The sequence below is a fragment of the Panthera leo genome, chromosome D2 (assembly GCF_018350215.1).
Source record: "Panthera leo isolate Ple1 chromosome D2, P.leo_Ple1_pat1.1, whole genome shotgun sequence".
NCBI lineage: Eukaryota > Metazoa > Chordata > Mammalia > Carnivora > Felidae > Panthera > Panthera leo.
In genome coordinates, this window is record NC_056689.1 from 10,374,043 (window position 1) to 10,387,532 (window position 13,490).

At 36.4% G+C, this 13,490-nt stretch overlaps 1 long non-coding RNA gene across 1 annotated transcript in view; it reads right to left on the reverse strand.

The window, feature by feature from the left end:
• Positions 1 to 358: 358 nt before the first annotated feature.
• The window catches only part of LOC122201667, a 132,968-nt gene continuing 119,836 nt past the window's right edge, over positions 359 to 13,490 (reverse strand). The window contains exon 3 of the long non-coding RNA XR_006194289.1: positions 359 to 597. This is a non-coding gene — a long non-coding RNA (uncharacterized LOC122201667). The remainder of the gene's footprint in view (positions 598 to 13,490) is intronic.

Below are 13,490 nucleotides of genomic sequence, written 5' to 3' on the forward strand. Positions count from 1 at the left end.
TCCTTGTGACCATATCCCTTTTCTCATTTCTGGCACCAAATGTGTCTAGTTGCCCAGAGCCTTCTAGATCTTGCTCAGTTTACCCTAACCTGCTCTCAAGTTGCACACCTAAGCCAGAATGTTCATGATAAACTAACTACAATCGCCCACTGAAAGCTTTTTCTCCACTGTTCTTTGTGGTTCCAGAATTTATAATGAATGGCTTGTAAACACTCATTATCATATCATTTGGAGATAAATATCTCTAAGTACATATCTGTGTATATGAACTTGGTCTTCAAGTCTTGAAGTCAATTTAATAATTAAAACAAAAAGATAATTTCTGTAGCAGTGGAAAGCTCACAGCATTAAGATTAGAAGGTTTATGAGGAGTTGGCACTGTGAGGTCACATCAGGGTAAGCCTGTCCTGGTCACTTTCACTAATAAAAGTTAACTCTTTCTCAGGCCATTCATCCAGATGAACATGTTTCAAGCTCCAGAGGTGTTTGAGACGAAACTGCAGGATTGGTTCTTACCTGTAAGACTAGATGTGGCCACCAGACCCCTGTTGTTGACATTTCAGTGATAAGCTGACTCCACTTTAAAAGGTACACTTCCTAAAAAATAAATAAATAAATAAATAAATAAATAAATAAAAATAAAAATACACTTCTTGATTGGTAAGCCACTTAAAGGGACCTGCTGTGGCTCTGTCAACCCAGACTCTTCTCTAGGTGTTAAATGTACTTCAGAAACATCTTAGAGTCCTAAGGAATATCTTCCCTCATTTGTTCTTTCAATGAATATTAATTATCTCTCTTCTTTGGGAAAAAAAACTGTGGGGCCTTTGCCAAATTGTGTCACTTAAAAATATATACTCTTCTGAATCATCAGAGTGGTTGATGTGGGTGTGTGTGTGTGTGTGTGTGTGTGTGTGTGTATTTTTATCTGCAAAGTGGTATGTTTGGATTAGCTGATTGCAAAGAACCTTCTACCCGGAAACTATTTCCATGTGTTTTCTCTATGTATCTAACCACCACTTCAAGGGGGTGAAGTACATAAACTCAAATGAGCATCTATTTTCTAGCGTTATGCAACAATATAGTTTTCTGATGCATGATTAGTTGGTAAGAAAGAAACATGAAGAGACGTGTTGTTGTGATACGGTGTTTGGGCTTGTGTTCTAATTCCACCCTTCTAATAACTATAGAACATTATGTCGTTTAAACAGTCTGACCCACCATCTTGTGTTCTGCAAACTGAGATAACACTATCTATCCAGAGACTTCACAGGGTTAAGTGAAACAAGACTGAAATACACGTTAAAATGTTTGCACCATTACGGAGCTGTACAAATGTCAATTAACTACTTATGCATCCAAACTTATTGCTTTATTTAAACTTCTCTCATGGAGGAAGTTCGGAGATGATTGAGTTGGATGATAAATAAATAAGGGTGATAAAGATCACAAAAATGAGCCAACTGGGAAAAGAAGAGTTTTTATAAGAAATAAGACCAATGCAAGTGTTCATTTATTTATTTTGAAAGAGAGAGAGTGCCAACGGGGCAGGGGCAAAGAGAGAGGAGAGAGAGAGAATCTGAAGCAGGCTCTGCATTGTCAGCGCAGACCCTGATGCAGGGCTCGATCTCATCAACCATGAGATCATGTCCTGAGCTGAAATCAAGAGTCAGACACTTAACTGACTGAGCCCCCCAGGAGCCACAATATTAGTTTTTATATAAAAATTTCAACAGGTAGTAGTTTCCCATCCATGTTCATGACTCTATATATCTTCAATCTAGACCTATTTCTCTTACACAAAAAATGAAAAAATGGACACAGATAAAATTCAGAAAATGATAAAGATGAAATGATAAATTTCCACGGAGAAGCTTCTACATAAAGTGAGTCAAAATAAAAATCAGAATTCTTTAGCCAGAAACATTTTTAAAATGGTGGAAGATATGATTCAAGAGAATGGATAAGGTGGATATAGATTATTTTAAGCCAGTTCTAAGATACTATAATAAAAGAATGCCAGTGCTGAAGATTATAGCCCCTGCCTCTGCCCACTTCCCAGTTTGACACCCTTAGTCATGTTTTTTCATCTCTTTGTGCTTCCTTCCCCATTTGCAACATAAGGGTAACGTTATATCTCCCTTGGATTGTTTATGACCATTAAATGCATTACTATGCTTAAGCATTTAGAGTAGAACCAAGTACATGAAAAGTGTCCATTGTTTTAAACAAAGAGAACTTCTTTTTGTTTTTAAAAGTTTTTTGTTTGTTTTTGTTTGTTTGTTTGTTTGTTTGTTTGTTTTGAGAGAGAGAGAGAGAGAAAGCACGAGTAGGGTAGTGACTGAGAGAGACGGGAGAGAGAGAATCCCAAGCAGACACCCCACTGTCAGCACAGAGCCCAATGCGGGGCTCAAACTCACCAACTGTGAGATCATGACCTGAGCCAAAGTCCGCCGTTCAACTGACTGAGCCACCCAGGCACCCCTGGAGAGAAAACTTCTCAAAGCTCAAAATAGGTAGGCTTACAGAGAGAAAAAAAAGTAAAAAAGAGGCACTATTTGCACATTGGATATTAACATTTGATATACACGCCTTATCTATTAGTCATTGGGGTTTTAACATTACACACATATGGCAAACTTGAAATAAAGATTTAGGAACACTTATGGAAACTAAATCCACGATAGGTTTAAATAATTATTTGACACTTATATCTAGTTTTTGAGAATGCTATCTAAATGTCAACCATAAAGGTGTCTGTGCCAAACAGAAACAAGATAATGGTGTTGGTGGAATTCAGGACTGAGTCCATAGAACATTTCTGGGGTTGTTACATCAATTCAGCGAATAATGCAGATGGTTTTGTCTCTTTCATAGCCATGATGTCGTCTCATGTGCCTCCAAAGAGATTAGTTTTACAATAAGTGTGATGCTTGTTATAATCCTACCTAGACAAGTCAATCTTCGACTTTTCAATTGACAGAAAAGTTTAGATGCAAAATCAGACCTCTGCATATGAAGGTAAGCAGGACACAATTGGTAAGCAGGTAAGCAGGACCTCAATGGTAAGCAGGACACAAATTTCCAGAATGAGCATTTGCGATAGAAATGTTATGGACAAGAACAAAGAAATTACAAATGTGAGTAAGGCAGCTTTTAGAAAGATATAGCTAAATTATAGAAATATAGGCAGTAAAAACATCTACATTAAAGAGTTTTTAAAAAGTCGTTGAAGGGAAGAAAAACATCAAATCCTGCCAGGATTAGTTCTTCCTTGAGTAGTACATAGGAAACCTCTATTTCCTTGTTCCTTAAATTCCTTAAGTTTCTCTAAATGTAAATATTTAAAGTCCTCTTATATTTAAGGGCTTGAAAACAATATTGCTTATTTTTATTTTCTGTAGTAGTAAAATGTATAAAAGGCAGACCTTTATAGGTGGGATGCATGGCTATCTATAAAACATGATTTTTCCTTAAAATCTTAAGGGAAATTCACTTTAAAATAATAAATGCTTTGAGAGCCTTGTCATGAGATCTCAGTCAATACATTATCTCATCAAAAAGATGTCCACTAATGACAATATACAAGCACTGTCCAATTCAGTATCATATCATCCCATTCAAATTATCTGCATGGCACTTACCACTGCTTGACCTTTTTTCTCTAAATAGTCATTCAATAAAATTTTACTGAGGACCTACTGTATCTATTGTGTTAAGTGTTGGGTATCCATCAGTGAGTAAAACAAGATAACAAACCCATCCTCTCTGTGCTGACGGCTCAGAGCCTGAAGCCAGCTTCAGACCTATCCACCATAGGTTTTCTTCCCCTACAGTCTAAAAAGGTTTAGTAAAGAGAGAATACAGCAGAAATTGCCATACTTAAGGGGTTTCGCTAGGAACCTCCTAGAAGGTCAAACTTTAGAAAGTATGGCCCAAAAGTCAAAGTATATAACAAACTTAATGAGTGCTATTCTGGCAGGGGTGAGGTGGGGGTGAGGGATTTGATTCAGAGCTGCAGCCTGCCTCAGGCTACCCCCAGCCCACTCCTAGGCACAGAATTTAACAAAGACCTCTCCCGTTCAAAGATTAATCACTGGACCTGAAGTCTTTGAATTATTTCCCTTCTTCATTTTTATGATAAATTATCCATTTCTTGGGATGTAGATCTCAAGTCAGTTGGATTGTAAGCAGCAGATTGATGAAAGGCACATATTTGGAGATGGAAATACATGGCAAGTTGTTGACATTCCTATGTATCATCTCACGCTGAGGAAGAGGAATATTAACGAAGGCAGAAAGGTGATAGAAATGTCAAAAGAAGATTTGCCATTCATTCATTTTGGTTCCTCTTCAGCAGTGCTGGCTTTCCATCGACTGCTTATGTATTTGGTACGGTATTTCAGAATCGCGTTCCTCCTAGGGCAAATGGAGACAGGTTGGATCAAAGTGGGAGAGACACAGGTGAAGTTGTTGCTGTGATATTTCTGGCAAGCATTTCTCACCCTCATGTCACAGCAAACAAAGAAATGTGATAAATGTATACATATATATATAATAAATATACATATATTTATTAAATATATCAATATAAATATATATAATATAAATAATAGATAAATACATGTATATTTATTAAATATATAAATATACAATATATATATTGCTGATTTTAGCAAGAATAAATGGATAAGCCAGGAAAAAGATTTGCAGCAATGCCTTTGTTACAATATTTGCTGTATCTGCGATCTAGTATCTATGTACCTTATCTTGAGAGCAGCAATACATTTTTCTTTGCTAAAACCTTTCTTCCAACACTTTATTCCATAGTATATGGGTTTATTAATTCTACCCATAGATCCAGAACTGCATATTCATTGACGTTTCTAATCCCTTGGCCAAATTACTTGATATAGAGATGTACATTATCCAAATTGACCCAATTAGCTATCTGAAAACATATCACCTTTCCGTTGATCTAGAAGCCCTATGGAGTTTGACAGTATAACTCTTCAATTTTAAAATTTCCATACACTTGTGACGCCAGAATGATCTTAATCAGTGCAAAGTTAACTTTGTGGTTGGACAAATTCGTAGTTTATTAAAGATACCGAATTTGCTTATAAACAAAGAATGACAAATGGTAGACATACTTCTAGAAACAGAACAAAAAGGAAAGTCAGATCTCAATTCAAGGTTTTCTTTACTTTTTCAAATTATTGAATTAACTCTAAAATACTGTTTTTAAGTAAAATTTTCTGAATTTCATAAACCAAGCTCTAGTTTTTTTACATTTCAACATTTTTTTTCTGAGCTGAAGAAAGGTTAAGTCACCAAGGCATAAGCAACTGTTTAAAATGCAAAGGTAATTTCCAGGGAGACAATTTCAGACTTTCAGGGAGGTCAGTCTTACATATTTCCTTTTTTTTTTTTTCCTATGCAAACAAATGATAGAGGGAAAAAATGACAAAATGTTCTTTTTCTCTTTTCCAAACCCTATTTGCCCATGTGCAAAGACACAGCAAACATGCAAATACACACAGTTTGCCACAATATTTGCAGAAGTTGTTCTCTCGGTGACAAGTTAATGGAAATGGAATACCCTGGCTGCCGGTTGAAAATCAGAAATGATCCCAGGTGACTAAATGATAAAATATTCAGAACTGGATTTTATTTTCAATCGAAGTGAATGTATTTTTCAAAAAAAAATTATTTTCTTTCCAATATTTCAGACATTTCAGCGCAAGTTTGTTAGTGTACTTGAAATCACCGTATTTAAACGCAGAGTACTGAGATTACTCAACATCTTAGTATGTAAACAATCATCACCTTCCTTGACAGCTAAGAAAAAGGATCAGTAGGGTTCTTCTTATCTTGCTCTAGGCTTCACTTCGAGAAAATTCTAGGTGATGGACACTGTGCTAAGGGCCATGAGCATAATTAATGGCTAATATCTTTTCTGCTTATCTCACAGACACGGGAAAATTCTAGGTGATGGACAATGTGCTAAGGGCCATGAGCATAATTAATGGCTAATATCTTTTCTGCTTATCTCACAGACAGTTCCAGTTCTGACTGTGTGTCCTCTCTCTTTCTCTCTGTCTCTCTATCTGGTCATTTTCTGTCTTTGTCTCTGCTTCTGTGTCCTCTATTTCTGTGTTCCTTTCCCCCCCGTCTCTTCCACCCTCTGGTTCTCATGTCCATCTGTGAACTACAATAGTCTTCACTGTGTCTCTGCCAGCCATGGTAATAGAACCAGGACTTTGGAGGTTAGGCGTACTGGCCAACACATGGGGAAGGTAATTCTCTTTGCCACTGCTGTTTGCTCACAAATCTCTGTTGAAACATCAAAGAGATGATAGCTATGGTTTGCATTGAGTTTTTACACTCTTAGATCTGCTGGTCACTAAACTCCCCAAAACTTCACAAAGATTACTAACTGAGGATATGTTAAGGTTGACAGATTAATACTTGAAGAATGAATAGCAGATTTATGAAAAGAAAGTTCATTTGCTTCTCAATCTCGGGTAAAGCTAACCCCAAACAAAATTCTAATTGCAGAGCAGATGTCCCAGGAAATACCAGCTCACACTGTCATAAATTCAGATCTGCTATGACCTAAAAGGAATGAAATACTCCAGAACTCTTTCTAATATAACATGAGAAAGGCACTTCTTAATACTTCCATTGGCTAGAGAATCTCAAACAAGATACTTAATGAAGCCCTCGGTCAATGCAGGAATCATAGATTTCATAAATGATATTTTGGCAAACACAGGATATGCCTCAAAGTGTGATATATGTTTCAAGTTTTAGGGTTATTTATTGAAAGACATTTAAAATTATATTCTTGATATCCCTTCCTGAATCTATTTTCATCAGTGTGAATGTTTGAGAGTATTTCCACAGGTTAAATTAATTCCCCAAAGGGATTAAAGAAGAAATAAATCATGCAAGGTCTACCTCACATAAATTCAAACTTTGCAAGGTATTTGCAAAGTAGGAAAGTTATGACATGTTTGATGTGAAAATGGTTTTAAACAACTCAGCATGAAATTGACTTATGAGGTCTTTTGGTCTTGGCAACTGTGAATTTGTTCATAAAATCATCTTCCCAAAGTGCCAAATCATTGCATTCCTATACGCCCGGCCTTGAGATAAAGAAGGCAGCCACACAGTTTAACAATATTTTATCTAAGCGATTTTTTTATCCACTTATAATTGACCATTTCACACTTCAATATGTTTCATCCAGTGCTGAAAGAAGTCAACAATAAAATGCAGGGAAAAGCCCTGTATGAGATGTTTTCAGAACTAAATCTAGTGACAAAGTGAACACTGTATGGGCATTAATGCATGTTCTCACTTGCATACTGGTATCGTCAGTCACATGTCTGCAGCAGACACTTGGGTTAGCAAGGATTAAGTATCTTCCCCACACCCACGTTGCCAGGCTCCAGAAATTGGCCCCAGGCTGTCTCTTCTGCAATACTCTGCCACTGCTACTACACCACACAAAACATCTGGTGGGGGGTGAACAAGAAAATGGGAAGAGAAGCCTGTCCCCCTAGGAAAGCAATAGGAATTTGTAGCCACTAGAGCATCTACCCAAGTCCAAGCCTCAGGGAAAACATCTGCAGCCTCCGTATCAGAGTCATAGATGGAAAGCTTTCTGCGGCCTAGAATCAAAGTTGGAGAAGGTAGTGATGGTTTGCTGTGGGAGGGAGAGATACCAAGATGGCTGCCTGGAGGAGAGGAGAGGAGGAACTTTTGGGAAAGGTGAAGGCAAGCAAGGCGCAAGAAATTATGATCTATCCTTGATTAACACCCTCCACAAGGAATTGCACCTGAAGGAACTACTAACTGATTCTTTTATTAATTAATTAATTAAAATGTTTATCCTTTTATTGAGACAGGTGGGGGAGGGGCAGAGAGAAAGAAGGGGACATAAAGAGAATCCCAAGCAGGCTCTGCACTTTCCACACAGAGCCCCAAGTGGGGCTCGGACTCATGAACTGTGAGATCATGACCTGAGCCAAAATCAACAGACACTAACTGGACTGAGCCACCCAGGTGCCCCTAACTGACTGTTTTAGTTAAAAAATTCTATTTATTTGCTATGAAATAATTAAGATACAAAAAAAGATGCATAAATTGTTGTTTCAAGGGTGACTGGGGTGGTTCAGTTGGTTGAGCATCCAACTTCAGCTCAGGTCATGATCTCACAGTTGTTAAGTTTGAGCCCTACATCAGGCTCTCTGCTGACAGCTCAGAGTCTGGAGCCTGCCTTGGATTCTGTGTCTCCCCCTCTCTCTGCCACTCGCCCTCTTGCACTCTGTCTCTCTCTCTCTCTCTCTCTCTCTCTTTCTCTCAAAAATAAACAAACATTAAAAAAATGATAAAAATTAAAAAGAGTCGTTTTAGACAAGGAAACCTGAAGGAAAGGAAGGTTTATTTTTACTAACTGGTAGAGAAGAGAGCTTCTAACGGAAGTGCTTTGAAATAAGCAGGGAAGGATTTTTCTAGGATTTGGGGGAATGGAGACACTGAGGACAAGTAGCAGAGGTTTTGGGAATGGAAACGACTTTTCAAGCACTGTGTCATTCAACTTTTCAGTCTCTCAGAATGTTGGTTAGCGTGAAAGTGGACACAATGACACTCTGCCGGTCCCTTGAGAAACACACAGGAGGTTATACCCAATGACTTCACTTTAACAGGGCCAAGTGGTGTGAATTGATCCTGAGGAGAATGTTATGGGAGCAGAAGATTCCAGGTCGTCAGGAAAACTAACTATATAACAAGTTCTAGAACTTAAGAATAACAATATTCCACTACAAAAATATGTTCTTTGTATATTCCCTTTCCCACTGCCTCCCATTACCTCCCTGGCAAGTAACCACTATGGAATATACATTTAGGTGAACTAAGAACTTTTACCCAAAAGTGTATCACAATACTCTTATCTTGGAACGTTACTTTTTCCATTTTATTCTTGTATAAAGAATATTACATGCAATCTCATTTTTTTTTCTTTTCCAAAGTGTGTTTGTAGGAGTCATGCATGTTAAAGGGGTAGCTCTAGTTCATTCGTTTGCCCCTTACGACTTCTCTCCTTTAGGAATGTACAACTTTTTATCCAGTTGCCAATTGATGGAATCTCGATTTTTAAATTTTTTTTTTAACGTTTATTCATTTTTGAGACAGAGAGAGACAGAGCATGAATGGGGGAAGGTCAGAGACACAGAATCCGAAACAGGCTCCAGGCTCTGAGCTGTCAGCACAGAGCCCGACGCGCGGCTCGAACTCACGGACCGTGAGATCATGACCTGAGCCGAAGTCGGACGCCCAACCGACTGAGCCACCCAGGCGCCCCAGAATCTCGATTTTTAAAATAATCTTTACAATTATTAACAATGCTGTTATGAACACTGCTGTGGCTATCTCTTATTATATGTATGTGTGGTTTTTTTCTTTTATAATTCTAGATATGGTCATACCTCCAAGGTAGAGAGGGTAAACTCCTTCCAGACACATACAATGATTTCTGGCAGCCTACAGAGCCTGCCAACACTTAGCCCTATCACACGTTTTCATTTCATAAACCAGAATGTAAAAACAACTATTTAATTTGTCAGTAATTTCAATTTTCCTAATCATTACTGAGGTTGACCATGTTTTCATATGTTTACGAGTATTCTTGTTGACTTTCCTGTGGATTTTGTATTTTTGCCCATATTATTAACTTATTGCTTTGTGGTAGCTCTAAAATATATTTTAGAACAATAATGTGTCTGTTATATGTGTGAAAAATACCTTCACTTTCTAAAGCATGTAAATAAACAAGGCTTTTTTTTTTTTACTTTGCCATAGAAAAAAACTAGTCTTTTATTTTATGATTATACTCAGTAAATAAATCATTCCTTATTTAAAATTTAAAATGCATTATCCTTAATTTTTGTCTAATTTTTTTTTTTGAAATGTACATGACTCTTCAGCAAAGGGCTGTCGAGTCTCTACTTGAAAGAGGTTATTTCTCCCTTCTGGGATCCAGTATCTTTCTGAGACAGTGGTATGAAGAAAGGCATACTAACCACATCATCCAGAGTTAGATGCCGGCTGGTTAATGGCTGTCTCCTTTCCCTTCACACATGTGCACACACATGATCGACCCAGGGATTCCTGGAAAGATTCTTTCTTATTCATTACTCATCCCACACCAGAAGGAGAGGAGTTTGATCTAGAATGCAGACTTTATCAAACAGTGAATCCGAACTCCTCCCTCTGCCCTAGCTTACACATGAGAGTTAGGAAAAGCACCTTTAGCTTGCTTGGGGAAAATAAGTTATGACTTCATATCTACATTGTTTCATACCCTCCTGATTATTATCCAACTCTTCCTTCTGGCAGGAAAATAGCTTTACTTTCAAGATGAAATCTGACCCCAATCAGAGTCAACAGACATTGTTTTCTATTTGTAATTTTTCATCTCCAACTCAGAAATTTTTTTTTTAATTTTTTTTTTTAACGTTTATTTATTTTTGGGACAGAGAGAGACAGAGCATGAACGGGGGAGGGGCAGAGAGAGAGGGAGACACAGAATCAGAACCAGGCTCCAGGCTCTGAGCCATCAGCCCAGAGCCCGACCCGGGGCTCGAACTCGCGGACCGCGAGATCGTGACCTGAGCCGAAGTCGGACGCTCAACCGACTGAGCCATCCAGGCGCCCCTCCAACTCAGAAATTTAACAGGAGTTCAAACAAAATCTTAATGGTGGTGGGAATAAGAAGAAATGTGATGGGGGCACCTGGGTGGCTCAGTCAGTTATGCAACCAACTCTGGATTTCGGCTCGTGTCATGTTCTCACAGTTGGTGGGATTGACAGTCGTGTTGGGCTTTGCACTGAGCATGGAGCCTGCTTGGGATTGTCTTTCTCTCTACCCCTCCCCTGCTCTCTCTCTCTCTCTTTCTATAAATAAAATAAATAAATAAATAAATAAGAAAAGAAACATGACCAAGTTATTCTAGGTTTCCTCGACAAAGACTTAGGAATAGATTAGAAAGTTTGGAAAATAAATAACAATATTTAACACTACATTTTGAAAATTTTATTAAGTCACAATTATCCATGCTGTGGAGCTCCTGCACACATAGATAGTGAAAGGGAATAGGAAAAATCCCAGGAACAAACATAAGATTATAATAAGAGGATATTTTGTAGCAGTGATAGCCAGCCTGTTTTGAATAGTGCTGTAATAACAACATCATTAATGTGTATATTACAATGACATTGGGAAAATATTCTCTAGCTAACACCAGTCAAATCATTTCCAAAGAATTACCAACATTATGAAGAGTAAATCAATGCTACAACTCAAAGAAAATCAATGTTTAACAGCTATTTGAATTGGAATGATTTTAAAGAAGAAATTCATGGGAAATAAGTATATATTATACTTATTTATACTTATTCATAATTTATATTTATTATTTAATTATTTATACTTATAAGTATAATTATATATATTTAACTATAGGAAAATTCGAAAATACATTAAAAAAAAACAACCACGGATCAACTAAACAACAACTGAATGAGTTAACAAATACTTGAAAAATGTTTATAATGCAATATATTTTATGTAGTATATATCATATAAAATTAATAATACTTACAAACTATGAAATATATAATGTAAACATATCACTATGTACCTACTTCATTTAATTTTCTGTAAAATATTTTATATTTATATATTTATAATATTGTACATTTTATTTATATAAAATACATAATACAATGTACAATACATTCATAACTCTTACATAAATATAATTTATGATATATAAATACACTATATATTATTGGATACAATGATGTATAAAATTATAAAATGTCCTACTTTAAAGACATTTAATATTATGAAGTATTACTTATTACAATTCAATATTTATTCTTAAAAATGAGGTGTTCCTCCATATTGGTATGTAATTGGTGGAGCTTCTTTAAGGAACATTTAGGAAAAGCCATGAATAAAATAATCATCCACACTCTTTAGACATAACAATAAAAATATGCATTTAAAATACCATACTACTAATCAAATAAATGGAAAATAGTATAATATTAACACTCTAGTGCTTAGATATTTTTAAAAAATAATATACAAATCCAGTTAAGAAATGGGCAGAAAACATGAATAGACATTTTTCCAAGGGTCAACATCACTCATCATCAGAGAAATAAATACAAATAAAAACCATGATGAGATACCACCTTACACCTGTCAGAAAAGCTAAAATTAATAGCACAAGAAACAACAGGTGTTGATGAGGATGCAGAGAAAGGGGAACCCTCTTACACTATTGGTGGGAATGCAAACTGGTGCAGCCACTCTGGAAAACAATATGGAGATTCCTCAAAAAGTGAAAAATAGAACTACACTATGACTCAGCAATTGCACTACAAGGTATTTACCCAAAGGATACAAAAATACTGATTCGAAGGGGCACATGCACCCCGATGTTTATAGCAGCACTATCTAAAAGAGCCAAATTATAGAAACAGCCCAAATGTCCACCGACTGATGAGTGGATAAAGAAGATGTGGTGTGTGTGTGTGTGTGTGTGTGTGTGTGTGTGTGTGTGTATAACAAAATATTACTCAGCAATCAAAAAGAATGAAATCTTGCCATTTACAACAAAGTAGATGGGCCTAGGGTATATTGTGCTAAGTGAAATAAGTCAGTCTGAAAAATACCATACAATTTCACTCATAGGTTGAATTTAAAAAAACAAAACAGATGAACATAGGGGAAGGGAAAGAAAAATAAAATAACATAAAAACAGAGAGGGAGACAAACCATAAGAGACTCTTAAATACAGAGGACAAACTGAGGGTTGCTGGAAAGCAGGTGTGTCGGGGGATGGGCTAAATGGGTTATGGGCTTTAAGGAGGGCACCTGTTGGGATGAGCACTCAGTGTTACATGTAAGTGATGAATCACTAAATTCTACTTTGGGAACCAATATGACACTATATGTTAACTAACTAGAATTCGAATAAAAACTTAAAAATAAATAAAAATAATACACAATTATAAGATGGTTATAGTGCAATGGCACCAGCATACTCTTGTGGTGGTGTAAATTTATGTGAACATTCCATAATATTTAATTAAAACCCATTCACTGTGAATATTTCATATAGGAATTTTCAAATAAAATAATCAGATGTACCCAAAGATATATGATTAAAAATCTTCAGTATAGTACTACATTAGCATAAACAAGTTATATTGGAAACCAATTTAATCTTGACAGAAAAAAATGATAGTAGATACAAGATTTATACATTGGAACACCATGCAATGAAAGTTTGATGTCATGAAAAACTCTTATAATAAAAGGATAAGTAAAAAGCAAATTTACACCCACATGCACATACACACACACACACACACACACACACACGCACACATGCACACACACACAC